The 14,411-nt window shown below is 47.8% G+C and overlaps 1 long non-coding RNA gene across 2 annotated transcripts; it reads right to left on the reverse strand.

Annotated features, from left to right (window-relative positions):
- Positions 1 to 10,113: 10,113 nt before the first annotated feature.
- On the reverse strand, positions 10,114 to 13,082 carry LOC134481156 (uncharacterized). 2 transcript variants are annotated; one of them, XR_010056466.1, is made up of 2 exons: positions 12,854 to 13,082; positions 10,114 to 10,442 (listed from the first exon to the last, which is right to left on the reverse strand). It is a non-coding gene; the product is annotated as an uncharacterized LOC134481156 (long non-coding RNA). The 2 variants fall into 2 exon arrangements; XR_010056465.1 differs by lacking the exon at positions 12,854 to 13,082 and adding an exon at positions 12,337 to 12,839.
- Between the last annotated feature and the right edge of the window lie 1,329 nt (positions 13,083 to 14,411).

Raw genomic sequence — 14,411 nt, forward strand, 5'->3', positions numbered from 1 at the left:
AACCCAAGCGCTGGGGAAGCAGGTCTCTCTAGGATCTGTTAGCAGGCATCCTACCCCATGTGGGCAAGATCTAGGCCAGTGAAAGACCTGTCTTAAAAAATGGTGGATGCTACCTGGGGAAGGTGGCTTTACTCTGACCTCCATGGCCTCTACATGCACACTGTCCATGAATGAGTACATACATACACATGCACTCATAGCCATGTGCATGCATAACATACAGAGAGAGAGAGAGAGAGAGAGAGAGAGAGAGAGAGAGAGACCAAAGGGGAAGAGAGGGGGAGAGCTTGAAGTGAGAGGGAGGGAGGGAGGGAGGGAGAGAATGAAGGAGGAGGAGGGAAAGGGGGAGGGGGAGGGACAGAGGAAGGGAGGGAGAAAGAGTGCACTAGAACAGAAAGAGCATCTGCCATCAATACTGTGGGCTAAAGACAATGTGTTTAGCAGAATCTTTTGTTATACCCTGAATCTGCTATGCCCCCCACAGGCTCACCTTTTGATACCCAGTTCCCATTTCCTGTGCTGTCTTGAACCCTGTGGAGCACTTGGGAGATGGAGCACAGCTGGAAGAAGCAGGATACTCCCTTAAGCCTGTGAAGGTCATCCCACCCTTGGTTCTTCTCCATTTTCTACCTGCCGCCTCATGATCTCACTGCCATGCATGGAACCATTCCTACCCACCATGCCTTGCTCCACAGTGAAAGACTGAGTTCTCTCTGAAACTATGAGCCAAAATAAGTATTTGCCCTTCTGACAGTGGATCGTCATTGTCAACGTGACTGGATTTAGAATCATTGTAGGATGATAGGGGTGTGTCTGTGAGGATATTTCCAGGAGCCTTTAACGGAAGCAGGAACCCGCATGAGGACAGCAGCATCCATGAGCTACGGTCCTGAAATGCATTAGAAGAGAAGGGGAGGGAGGGAGGGAGAGGGAGAGAGGGAAGAAGAAAGGGAGGGGGAGAAAGGGAGGGAGGCGAGGGAGGGAGAGGGGAGGGAGAAGGGGAAGGAGACGGGAGGGAAGGGGAGTAGGGAGAAGGAGGAAGGGAAGGAGGGAGAGGGAGGAGAGGGAGGAGAGGGAGGAGAGGGAGGGGAAGGAAGGGGAGGGGGAAGGAGGGAAGGGGAGGGAGGAGGAGGGAAGGGGAGGGAGGATGGGAGCGCTAACCACCAGCAGTCATCTCTTTCTGCTTCCTGCCTATAGATACAATGTGACCATCTGTGATGGGTATACCATCTCTTTAACTGTGACCCACATAAACCCTCCTCCCTTAAGTTGCTTCCTGGCAGGTATTTGCTCACAGTAAGGAGATAAGTCACAAATACAGATATCTGGAGACCAAGAAGAGCCAGGCAGGGGCCTTGGCTCAGAATCATGTGACTTGTTCCCGCATACGCTCGAATTCACACCACATCCTCTACTATTCCTTGCCAAAGGCAAGCCAAGGCCAGGACAAGGGGCTTGAAAAAAAGTCAGCCCCTAGAGAGGACCTTCCCAATGTAGGGCAGGAGGGCAACATGCCAGCCTCGGTGACCCTGGGAGCTGTTCTTAATGAGTTACACTCCTCTTTGCTGTAGCCAAATACCCAGTACAAAGCGATCTGAGGGAGGGCTTGTTTTGGCTCACAGTCGGAGGGGATACAGTCTGTCATGGCGGCAGGAGCATGAGGCAGTCAGCCACACTGGACTCGCAGTCAGGAAGCAGAGAGAGATGAGCGCCCATGGTCAGCCCGCTTTCTCTTTTTAACACAGTTTCAGGGCCCCAGCCTATGACAGGGGGCCACCTACACACAGAGTGGGTCATCCCACTTAAATTAAGCCAGTCTAGAGAATCCCTCACAGTCATACCCAGCAGTGTGTCTCCGGGAACCACAGACCCTATCAAGTCCAAAACATCAACCATCATGCTTCGTTCTCTGCAGATCAGGATCCAGCCAGATGGCCAGATCTCCCAGGTAGAGCCAGGGCAGTTGATAGAGGAGACCCACCAAGGTCTTTCCTTCCTGTCGACACAATCTATCTTTATATAAGTTATACATTGAATCCAATTATAGTTCTGCTGACAGGAGCTAGTCTCTTTAAGGTGACTTTGCCTACTTCCTGTTGAACGCGGCTGGCTCTGAGTTTCTTACTCAGCCCTCCAAGGTGAGTTTTTCTCCTTGCTGTGTGGTTCTGTCAGCAAGCCTTGCCGTTGGGGCACCAGATGAGTCTTCCTTGAAAAAAAAGCTGCTTCAACACAGCTGTGAGTGTGCGTCAAAATCAACACACACGTGTGAGGATACGAATTCACCCTTTCTGCCCCTGGGGCAGGAGAGATGGCTCAGTGGATAACAGTCCACTCATGAGAACTTTAGTTCAGACCTTTCCGCCCATGTAAAGGCCAGCTGTGGCCATGTTGGCTGGAACCCCAGCACTGTGGGGAAACGGAGAATCTCTGGGGTTTGCTGGGGCTCCTAGGTTCAGTGAGAGATTGTGCTTTGAGAAAATAAGGTGGAGAGCAGGGTACCCGACATTACCCTCTGGCCACACAAATGCAGACATACTACACAGAAAGAGGGGGTGGGGAGAAAGGGGGAAAAGAGAAAATAGAATTGACTTCTGGGAGATTCAGGTTGTGACCACTGACCATATAAAGGTATTCATATAGGTACTTTTTATTTTCTACTTTTAAATATACTTTAAATTTGTTTTTTATATTTATGATTTGATTATGCATTTTATGTACTTTTTATATTTATACAAAGTCATATGTATAATATATATGTATATATACACATATATACATATACATACAAACACACAGACACACAGACACACAACACACACACACACACACACACACACACACATATAAATGTCACTGCCATGTCAGGTGTTGTACCACCTAAATGTCATCCTAACACTCAGGAGGTGGAGGAAGGAGGACGATGTGTTCAAGGCTACATAATAAATTCCACGTCAGCCTGGCTTATATAGAAAGACCCCGTCTCAAAACAAAAACAAACAGCTCTAGCTTGGTGTGTGACCCAGCTCTGCATAGGGACGGGGTCTCCAGCTGGCAGTGCCTTCTTGCCCCAGGGGACGCTCGGTGAATATTGAGGACTGGGTAAAATCATGCTTTCCTGCTCAGCTCTTCCCATTGTCAGCTGCCGGTGGCTTCTCTGCCACTCAGCCCGACTGCCTGAGAGTTTTCAAGGACGTACTCTATACATCGTCCTAGCCTTGACTCCGCCAAGCAGGCGCATCTCATCCTAGGACAGAACAGAACATTCTCTTCATACCACCTCTCTCCCCTGGTTTCCGTTCGCCTCCTTCAGACCCAACAATAGCTCGTTGGAGGCTGTGAGTCACAATGGCTGAGATGAATCAATAAGGAGCCATAGAATCACATCTATTGATAATGTACTGTTCCCTTAGAGAACGCAAGCCCAGTCCCGGCCCCTATAATTCCCCGGGGAGTTGCACACCCCAATCTCTGCACATGGTTCTTTGTGTGCCTTGGATGTGACACCCCATTCAGGGGAGCCGTTGTTCTGCTCATCCTTCCCAGGGGCGCCATCATTGTAGCACTACTCAGAAGCCAGCCCTTGCATTTCCACTGGCTGTGCCGGTCCACAATTATTCACCTTTCTGCACAATCTATGTGTAGGGAACAGGTCCCAAACACACATGGTAAGGAGAGGCAGTCCATCCTGCCATCCCAATTCTCTTCCTTTTCCTTGTTCTTAGGATTGATTCGTGTCTACCGAGGTCAGCAGGTGCAGGAAACAATGTTTTGACAGATAGCAGCATATACTGACGATTAGGTAGAGAACCAGCTATGGTATTACATGCCTATAATCCCGGCATTCAGGAGGCCGAGGAAATAGGACCTTGAGTTCAAGACCTGTCTGGACTGTATAATGAAACACTGTCTCAAAAAAACTTAAAACAAACAAACAAACAAACAAGAGTAACAACAACAAAAAAAGAGGTGGAGAGATGACTCGGTGAACGAGGTGTGCACATCACAAATGTAAGGAGTGGTATTCAAACCTCTACGTCAGTGCTGGGTGGGCATGACAGCCTGTTTGTGATCCCCACATTGAGGTGGTAGAGACAGGAGACCCTCAGAGCAAGCTGTCTGGATAGATGAACCAAGCCACTAATGTCTGTGTTCAAGGTGACTGGGGAAGTATTCTGCCAATGGTCACCTCTGATCTTGACATGCACGTGCATATGTATGCACATGCACCTGCACATGCAAATGTGTTCAGGCGTACCACACCCACCGACACATACCCAAAACAACCAAGTGCACATTACGAAGTTTTTTTGTTTTGCACCTTATTTCACATGGATGGCGTCTTATATAGGTACTGTCCTTGTGCTCATTCTAGGTATGGATGAAAAAAAAAAAAAACAAAAAAAACTAAGGCTCATTGATGACTTAAAAAGAAGATCTGTCCAACGTGCTGAGGCGAAAGTTCGGATCTGTCCAAGGTCCTGAGACGACGGTTTAGTCCATAAAGTGCTTGTCCATAAAGCAAGTAGGAGGTTTGAACCCATATTTTTAAAAAATGGGCACGGTGGTACCAAGATCATAATCCAGTAATGGGGATTACTGGACGCTGTCGACAGGCACTCCTGAGGCTCTTTGGCCAGCCAATCTCACCTAATCAATGAGCTCCAGGATGAGGAGAGACCCTGACTCAAAAAACCAGATAACTTCTGATGAACGATGCCCACAGTTGTCCTCTGATCTCTTTGTAAACATACATGCATACATGTGCATACCTGAGCAGACACACACACACACACACACACACACACACACACACACACACCCAAGGTGGACAAATCAAGGTGCTGAGAGCCTGAGACAATATTGTGCTGGTCAGTACACTGGGCTCTCTGTGAGAAAGGAGAATGATGTTGTCATGACCTTGAGCCAACCCATGATCATGTGGCAGAGGCTGTGAGCTAAGGGCCAAACAGTGCCATCTGAAAGGGGCAAGGTCCTTGGGGAGTGGAAGAGGGAGCTTCTTATGCAGGAAGGTCTCCCTGGGGCCCTGTGAGATTCATGTCTAGCTGCCTCTCCAAAACAGGGTCAAGGGCATAGCTGGAACTGGGCTCTAGAAGCCAAGTGAACACCACCAACTTCCCCATCTGAGTTAACAATATGCCCTAACTTCCCACCAGGGACAATCCCTCCACCTTGCTTGGAGTTTTGCCTTATTTCAAAATTAGTCCGCAAGCTTTCCACCACTAATTAGGGGCAAGCATGTCAAAACCTTCCCCTTACTGAATATGGAACTTGCATAAAAATAGTTTCTCCCAACCAATGTAGAATCAGATAAATTGCCCTTTCACAGGCATCTTCCAACCTCTCAGATTCTTCCTTTGGAGAGGTGGTTTGCTTCCATGGAGAGCAGGGTGACCCTGACACCCAGCCATTATTTGTGGGTGGGGAAAGAAGACAGGGAGACGTGAATAAATCTAGACCTGTCTCTTTATGCAGACAATTCCTAGAAGGTTCCCATGCCAATAAATAGAGACTGCCATGAGATGTGCAAACGCATCTAGCAATATGTACAAAAAGAAAGTTCCCGATTCGATGGTTGTTATGATAATTACTGCAGTGTCTGCCCTAGATAAAGACTACAGCGCAGCATCCAGTGCCCTAATGACACAAGGACAGCAGCCTTCTCAGAGAAAAGGACAAATGTCAATTAACATCAGATTCTGAAATGTCTCCAAGGAAAGGCCAGTTGCTGTGGGTCAAAGGTTTCCTACAATGCACACATATTTTTCTCTTATTTTTTGTTTTTCTTCTTTCTCTCTCTCTTTTTCTTCCTTCTTTTCTTTTGTCATCTCCCAAATTAACTAACCTAAAAATATGTACAAATGTAGGGGGTTAGGGAGGTAGCTTGGTCAGTAAAGTGCTTTCTGTGCAAACATGAAGATCTGTGTTTGGATCCCCAGCATGGCCCATGGCAGTGTAGACCCATAATCCCAAGGATGCCTGGGTTCAGCCGGCCAGCCAGCCTAGCTCAATCAGAGAGCTCCAGGTTCAGTGAGAACCCCTCAAAGATAAGATAAGGGCCAAGGAGATGACTCAGGGGTAAAAGCACTTGTCATAAGGTCAGCCATCTAAGGATAGAATCGTGGGGCTCACATTTTAAAAAAAATCGATATAATAGTGACTGTCTGTGATCACCCACACTCCTACAGGAAGATGGGAGGCAGAGACGAGAGATTCACCCAGAGCGCACAGTGCAACCACAGAGACAAGAAAGAGCCTATCTCAAATGTCGTAGAAATTATTAATCCCAACCTGGGTTTCTTCCCTGCCTTAAACCATTTAGTTCCTGGATAAAAGACACACACAACCTTTATATTACAATAAGCCGGGCTGGAGAGATGGCTCAGCCGTTAAAGGCTAGGCTCACAACAATAAGCCTTAAACAGCACAAGAGCTGGGCAGATGCCTATGCTCCGTGCTGCTAGAATCTGCTTTCCTATTGATAACCCCAAATTGTTACTTATCACTTACAGTATTTCATCTGGGCTGTTCTTAACTCCAGTCAGCCAGCCCTCAGGGCCACATTTTTATGGCTCACTTAAACCGTGGCTGCTTCTCCTTCTTCTCCTCGTGGACTTCCTCTGACCCCAAGCCTGGGAAGCCTGAACCCCTCCCATAGCCTCTGCCCAGCTACTGGCTGCTGGCCTCTTTATTTACCAATCAGAAATAACTTGGAGGTGGGGGGTCCCAGGTCTATGTGCAGACTCCAGGTCTTGGGGGCCTGTTGTTGTAAAAATATAAAAAACAAAAGGGTATCATTTATCCCCACTAGGTCTACACCACAGTGTCCCAGATATCTGCTAGATATCTTAAAACTCAGTCAGCAAAGCGTCTCACCCGCTCTGCTCCATCCCCTATCACATTGCCGAAGGCCTCTCTCTGAGCCTGGCAGCAATCTCTCTACCTATCTAGTTCCCAAGGCAGATTTCCATGCCAGAAACACACATCCCAACTCCGTGGCAGCCCAGACCAGCCACCCCACACTCCCTTACACTTAAATCTACACATGAAAGAACACACAGCACAATAACCTTTGATCCAATTGATAAGACGTGATTGCCCACCTAAATATACAAAGCCATGTACACATCCATCCCTTAAAATCATTTATAACAACCTGTAAAGATACAGCATGGAATCTTAACGTTAGCTGCCATATTGTCCCCAGCTACTCTCTCTCCCTTCCTCTTCCATTCCCGTCTCCTCTTCTTCCTTCAAACTTTTCTCCCGCCCATCCTTCCTTCTCGTTCAATGACAGGCCCCATCCTATCTTGTACCTGCCTCACCCGTGACATCATCCCACAGGGGCCCACACTTAGCATTACAATAGGCAGTAAAAGACAAATCCTCAATGCTCAAAGAAGGTACAAGGGGAAGAACCAACGCCCCAAAGTTGTCCGGTGACCTCCACGCATGCCTTGTGGCTCACCCATGACCTCTACACACAAATAAAGTAGAGGGCAATTGAGGACTACAACCATGTTGACCCAGGTCTCCACATGCATGAGCACACATATACATGCAGAAACACATGTGTAAGGGGCAGGTCTTAAATTCAGATATCTAAGACTCCTGTCCCACATCAACCAGTGGTTCTTCTGGGACACAGGATCCAAGAGCTGTGACATTCTTCAAGTCAGCACAAAGTTGGTCAGCAGGACTCCAACAGAACTAGCCACAGCAGCCGTCGCTGGTTCCAAGCTCCCATCTCCCTGACACGGACCATCAGAGATCATGGGTGAGCAGGTGTGCCCTGGTGGGTTCCTCCATGGACATCTTGGTTCCCCAGTATTTAGGATGCTGAGGAGAGGAACACGGCTTGACTCTTCCACCTTAAAATACGTCTGCCCTCCCAGTGGGGACCACAGCTTTTGACTTTTCCTATTCATCGCCTTTCCTGGTCTCACTCTCCCAAGGGTACTGGAAGGAATGCTTCTTCACGTGGGGGGGGGGGGACAGATGGCATTTCCTCTGGGTTGTCATAGGAACTAAGGTTAATTAGTCATCCCAGATTTCAGCCCTTGGCAACATGTCTCAGCAGGGGCCCTTGGAACAACTGTCCTGTCTCTAGATACTTGATTATAGAAAATAAAAAAAGATCACCATGATTTGTGCCACACTTCTGGGAACTTCTCTAGTGTGGTACCAATGGCCCAGGACTAGAGAAGAGTCCACTGTTCACGTAAAGTTCAATGGAATCTATGCAGTGATGAAGCTTTTGCTATTATCTGAGACAGAAAGTCTATTTGGGGGGGAGTTTTCCCCCCAGACACTGGCTATTCTGTTTCTGTTCGGGGAATTGGGCTGTAATACAGAAAAGCAAAGCTGCTCATACAGAAACATGGGGAAAAAAATCAGACCTGACTCTGGTGTCAGAGGGAGGATGGACAGCTGTTCACAATGTGCAACTGACTTCATCATGGGACAGAGGAGGAGGTTCACACAAAGATGAACAAGAAGGTCGTGCTCCTTACACCAATTCGAAGGACCAGGAGTAAACACCATAACTGGACAACACAATCATCCATCCATCTACTCACCACCCACCTCAATCCACTTACCCATCTACATTCCCATCCATACATCCATATAGAACCCATAAACTCATCTATTCAACCACTCCCTTATAGATTTATCTATCCATCTACCCACCATCCACATACACACCCATCCACCTATCCACTCATCTCTCCATATATTCACATGTGCACGCATGCGCACGCACAACCATCACCTGCCTATGTGTCTACCTTCTACCATCCATTCATTCATCCATCTACATAACATCTACCCTTCTATCCACCTAACCATCCATTCTCATGTGCATCACATATCTTCCTACCCATTTATCTATCTGTCCACCATCGTCATACACACCTATCCATCCATTTGCCTATCCATCTGCCCATCTATCCATTCCTCTATCCACCCAGTCACTCAACTGCCCACCTGTTTATTCTTCCGTGCAAATATGCATCTACCTACCTACCCAGCATGCACACACTAAGCCATTCTAAGCATCTCCATCCATCTACCTCACCCATCTTTCTACCCACCATCTATTCACTCACTTATCCATGCATCAACACATGCATCCACCCATCAATTCACACACCCATCCTACCATTCAAGGAGCAACTACTGGGGACCTGTGACGTTTAGAATCCTTTTAAACATACTTCTGCTACCACAGAAAACATGGGACTGTGTGTGTTTTTTATCATGAACAGAAATTAATCGAGTCATGGTTCTGGGGACTAGGAATCCCAAGATGGAAATGCCGGCACCATGAGAGGATCTTCTGGTTATGTCCTCTCATAACAGCTGGACAAAGACAGAAAGAAAAAGAAAGCAAAAACTAGAAGTTACAACTCCAAGCCCTTTGTTCATTGGCATTAATCGATTTAAGAGAATGCAGTCCTGGGCTGGAGAGACGGCTCAGCGGTTAAGAGCACTGACTGCTCTTCCAGAGGTCCTGAGTTCAAATCCCAGCAACCACATGGTGGCTCACAACCATCTGTAATGGGACCTGATGCCCTCTTCTGGTGTGTCTGAAGACAGCTACAGTGCACTTATATACATAAAAATAAATAAATTTTTTTAAAAAAAGGTACGTTGTGGCTTTCTATGAGAGAGAGAGAGAGACAGAGACAGAGACAGAGAGACAGAGAGAATGGAGTCCTTATGACCTAACACTTCCCATTAGACCCTCTGACATTGACACATTGATCAAGTTTCCAACAAACACACACACACACACACACACAGGATTCTAATACATTTTAGAGGGGAAGACACACCCACACCATTGTAGCCCCCACAGTAATTAGCATAATGTTGAGTCCACAGCAGGAGATTAATTATGCTGCTAAATGAAGAAACTGCCAGGTAGTCTGTGGAGTTCATGCTTACACTCTCGTGGATCCTCAGATGCCTTCTTCTTCCTTTGTTGGCCTTATTAAAGCTGCACAACCAAGCCCCCTATTTAGTATTCTCCTGGTGAGGTGCCAGGGAAACTATATGAAATAGAGCTGATGGGAACGAACCAGATGTAACTGAATCTTTCATCAGTTTAATCCCCCTTGCTGTACACACTCATCCCCAAGTCATCCCTTGAATTCTGGATCATCTTCTGGGAACGGCCTTCGAGGTCTCACTGAGCTGGCCAGGTCCTGACTCTTTGGACTCTCAGGAGTTATTGGGTAGAAACCCTACCGCCTGACTTCCCAGGACCAGAGAAACCCTCAGCCGAGCTCCATCCACCTCGTGGAAAGGGCGAAGTCTTCATTAGTCATCCCCACTCATTATTTCCACTGAAATCGAAAGTCTTCAGAGTAGATTTGGATCAGCCGCTCTCCCAGGTCCCCGTGTGTGCATCTCATTGTCTAAAGGCAAAACAGAGTGCAGGGGAAATAAGGAACTTCCTGAATGTCTGAGCAGGGCTTGCCAACCGTGGATATATACAGTCGTTCTGTGCATTTGAAGCAATGCTCTTCAGTGGTGGTGGTGTTGATGTCTTGGCTGCTACTAACTAACTAACTAACTAACTAACTAACTAACTAACTAACACCTCTAACCCTCTACCAACCATCCATATGTGCACCCACGTCCCCACCCATAGATTCACTACCAACCATTTATCTATCCATCCACGCATTTATCCATCTACCTGTCATCCACACGTCCATCTACCTACTCACTATCCACATAGACACCTGTCTACCCACCACCCATCTAACCCTGTGCCACCCGTCCATATATGTCCCCATCTACCCACCCACCAATTTACCCATTGCTGCATCCATCTATCCAGCCCTTGTTCATTTACCCACCACCCACACATCCATCCATCTGCCCACCACTAACGTACACACCCATCCACCTTTCCACCCATCACAAGTCTTCAGACTAGAGCCACCAACTTCGCCGTGTGAGTTCTGCGTGCACTCATTTTGTTATGTAAGACTACCTGACTTGTATCAGTAATTTAAAACAAAGTATGATTCATTGGTTCCCTAGAGTGCACTTTGGCAGACTCATTCTTTGGTTTGTTGTTGGGACCTTACGAGGAGGGGTAGACATTGCTAACATCTCCCTGGGGAAGAAATTGTCGCAGCATCAGTCATCTGCCAATTTATCCATAAATCTGTCTATGTATCTACCTATTCTCTCTATTCATAAACCTATCCATCCTTCTAACCACCAGTCTATTCAATCACCCAGTTATCTATCCACTCACTCCATTCATCTACCTATCTATCCATCCATACCGACAACCCACCCAAGGAATATTTATTGAATATCTGTTGTGTTTATATCCTTTAAAGAATCAATTTCTTGTTGCCTCAGACAAAGAGCCTCCGTTGGATGACTGAAGCCCATCTCAGACAGCTGTGTCTTCCAGGTAGGCATGTTTGAAGGTGACCTTAGATCTTGGTGCCACACAGCCGATGGGACATCAGACTTCTCAGGGAGACTTTTCCAAGCCCAAGGCTTGACTCACACCTAGCCACTCCTCACTCGGCACCTGTGTCACACCGCCTTTTGGCACCTCACCCTGCGCCACCTACAAGGTCACATCGACCCATCTGTGTACCAGCTTGGCCTGGATCTCCATTTCCTACACTATTGGAGAGACTCAGGTTTGGGGAGATAGTTCAGTTGGTAAGGTGCTTGCTGTGCAGCTGTGAGGACTTGAATTTGATCCCCAAAATCCATACGAAAAAGCAGGTGTATTGGTGTATGTTATTATCCCAGAACTGTGGGGACAGAAGCAGGAAGATACTTAGGTTTTGCAAGGTGAGGGGGCTGGAGAGATGGCTCATCAGTTAAGACCTCTTGCTGGCTTTCTTAGGGATCTAGGTCTTTGTTCCCAGCAACCACAGCAGATGGCTCACAACTGCCTGTTCCTCCAGTTTCTCTTCTGGTTCCTGTGGGCACTGCATGCAGACTGGGTATGGTGGTGCCTGCCTGTGATCCCGCACTTGAGAGGTTGGATGTTCGGTTATCTTTGGCTACATAGCCAGTTGGAAGTCATCCTGGTCTAAAAGATCTCGTCTTACAAGATAGGTAGGTGGATGGATAGATAGATAGATGATAGATAGATAGATGATAGATAGATAGATGATAGATAGATAGATAGATAGATAGATAGATGGATGATAGATATAGATATGGACACAGACATTCATAAATAAATACATAAATAATAAAATATAAAGCTAAAGCCACCCTACCCCCACCCCCACCCCAGCATGTAAACGGTTACATGAAGCTCACCGTCTTTCCTCAATCACCTTCCTCTGTCCTGCATCTCACCCAGGGCCTGACAGCCCCCACCCAACTCAGGGAAAAACTGCAGGGATAAATAAATAAATTCTGCAATCAAGAGGAGGGGGGCCCAAGGGTCCGCCCCCAGGCAGGACCAGAGAGAACTGGAGCCAGTGTTAGGCAATAACCAAGAAAAAAAAAAAAAAAACTAGAACAGATCAGCCTGGGGCACAGAATTAACTAACAGCCTTCTCTTTGTCTGGGGCTGATGAAAGTGAAATTGATACGCCCTCCGGGCTGAAGGAAGCCGAATGCCAGGTTGAACACCTTGTCAACTGCTGTGGCTGAATCCTTAGTCCCTGGACACCTTCATCTCTCCAACCTGAGTGAGCTGCCATAATACCGGGCTTACTCAAGGCCCAGAACCTCCCGGCTGCAAAAGCCCTCAGACACCCACCTTCTGCTCCTCCCACCTGTTAAAGATCCCCCTTCACTCTGTGCCTGACTTAATTAGGCAATTACAGACCCTGGTGCAGGCTTCACTTCCTGGCTGAGCCGAGCTGTGGGGAGGGTGAAAAGCTGCTCCCAGGATCTAGTGAGAACACCGGGTCCTTTGAGGGTTCTTCGGCTGAAGCACATCCCTGTATCCAATCACAGCCTCTCCAGCGTCAAGGAACACACAAAACTGTTTGTTCAGTCCTGGGGACACAGGGGAAAAGACATTAGCATCCCTGGGGAGCACCATTGGGTGCCCATCCGCCCCTCCCCCATCACTCGAGCACACCACAGCGCCAGATTCCCTTCAGCAGGCTGTTTGCTCGCTCTGTGCCTGGCCCCGTGGTGAGATCGACCTGTCTGTTTTGCATGCCACCAGGAATGTTTCCTGGGACCCAGGGGGTCAGCCTATCTGTTGAGAGACTACCCAATCCTGTCCATGTGTTCAACATCACGTAAGGAAACATTGTAGAAATTTCCTGTGGACAACTTCCTCACTTGCCTGGAAGAGTTCAAGAGGAGATAGGATAGCAGTTGCGAGGGGTGGAACTGTAGAAGCCTTTTTGTCCCCATGAATACTGCATCCCACCATTCTCTCCATCACACACCCAGTCCTTGCTTGTTCCTATTTTATTGATTTAGTTTTATCTCATTTACTTATGCTGGGGACAGGCCCAGGGACTTGCACATACTAGCCAAGTGCTCTATCACTGAGAGACTTCTATTCCCCTTGGAGACAATCCTGATGTCACTGAGAGCTCAGAACTGTAACAGCCATCTGTGACCCTCTCAGTGGGCATCCCGAGGGTTTTATAACACTCTAAGTCCTCCGGGCTGGCATCCCTGGCAATGCCACTGAGTGCCTTGTTTGTTTAGCTTTTGCCGACTGTCCCTTTGTTCTTGGAATGGAAGCAAGGCAAGAAGCCAACAGGAGATGTCTCAGAATGACACGCACGCACACATATGCACTCACAGGTGCACATAAAGAAATGTAATGCTCAGTTATCAGGAAATTGCCCCGTGCTGCATGAGCTCACTGAGAAACTGGCCCTGAAAGAGGGGCTGCCCCTGTTCCCCCGGCCATCTTTATCTCAAAGTATCCTCAAAGCCCTTTGCCTGGGAATGGGCTGGTACCCTCACCCTGTGAAGGGGAGAGATGAGAACAGCAAAACAGTCCAAAAAGTAAAAACCCCACGTCCTTGAGAACAGCTAGAACTAGTAACAGGGTTTGCCAAGTATTTATTCCGAGATATAAAAATGCCTGCAGCGGGGAAGAGAAGCCAGGAGTCCGGTCGTGGGAAGCTCATCCGTGGAGAGAAGGCTCAACGGGGAACTCCAGCACTCTGCCTCAACTTCCACAGCGGATTTCTGCTGGAGTCTGTGAGAGCTCCCTTTGATGATGTGATCTCTGGTGTTATGTGTCTTTTCCATGGAAGCCTCACCTGAGGGGACACTCTGCTTTGCCCGGGACCCTCTCTACTGAGAAGCCCAACTGGCTGCCTTAACGAAGCTTCCTCAGTCCGTTTCTGCTGGATGCTTGGAACACCTGGTGCTTTGCTACCTGTCCACCTACCTACCGCTAGCTACTT

Source organism: Rattus norvegicus, chromosome 12 (assembly GCF_036323735.1).
Source record: "Rattus norvegicus strain BN/NHsdMcwi chromosome 12, GRCr8, whole genome shotgun sequence".
Taxonomy (NCBI): Eukaryota; Metazoa; Chordata; class Mammalia; order Rodentia; family Muridae; genus Rattus; species Rattus norvegicus.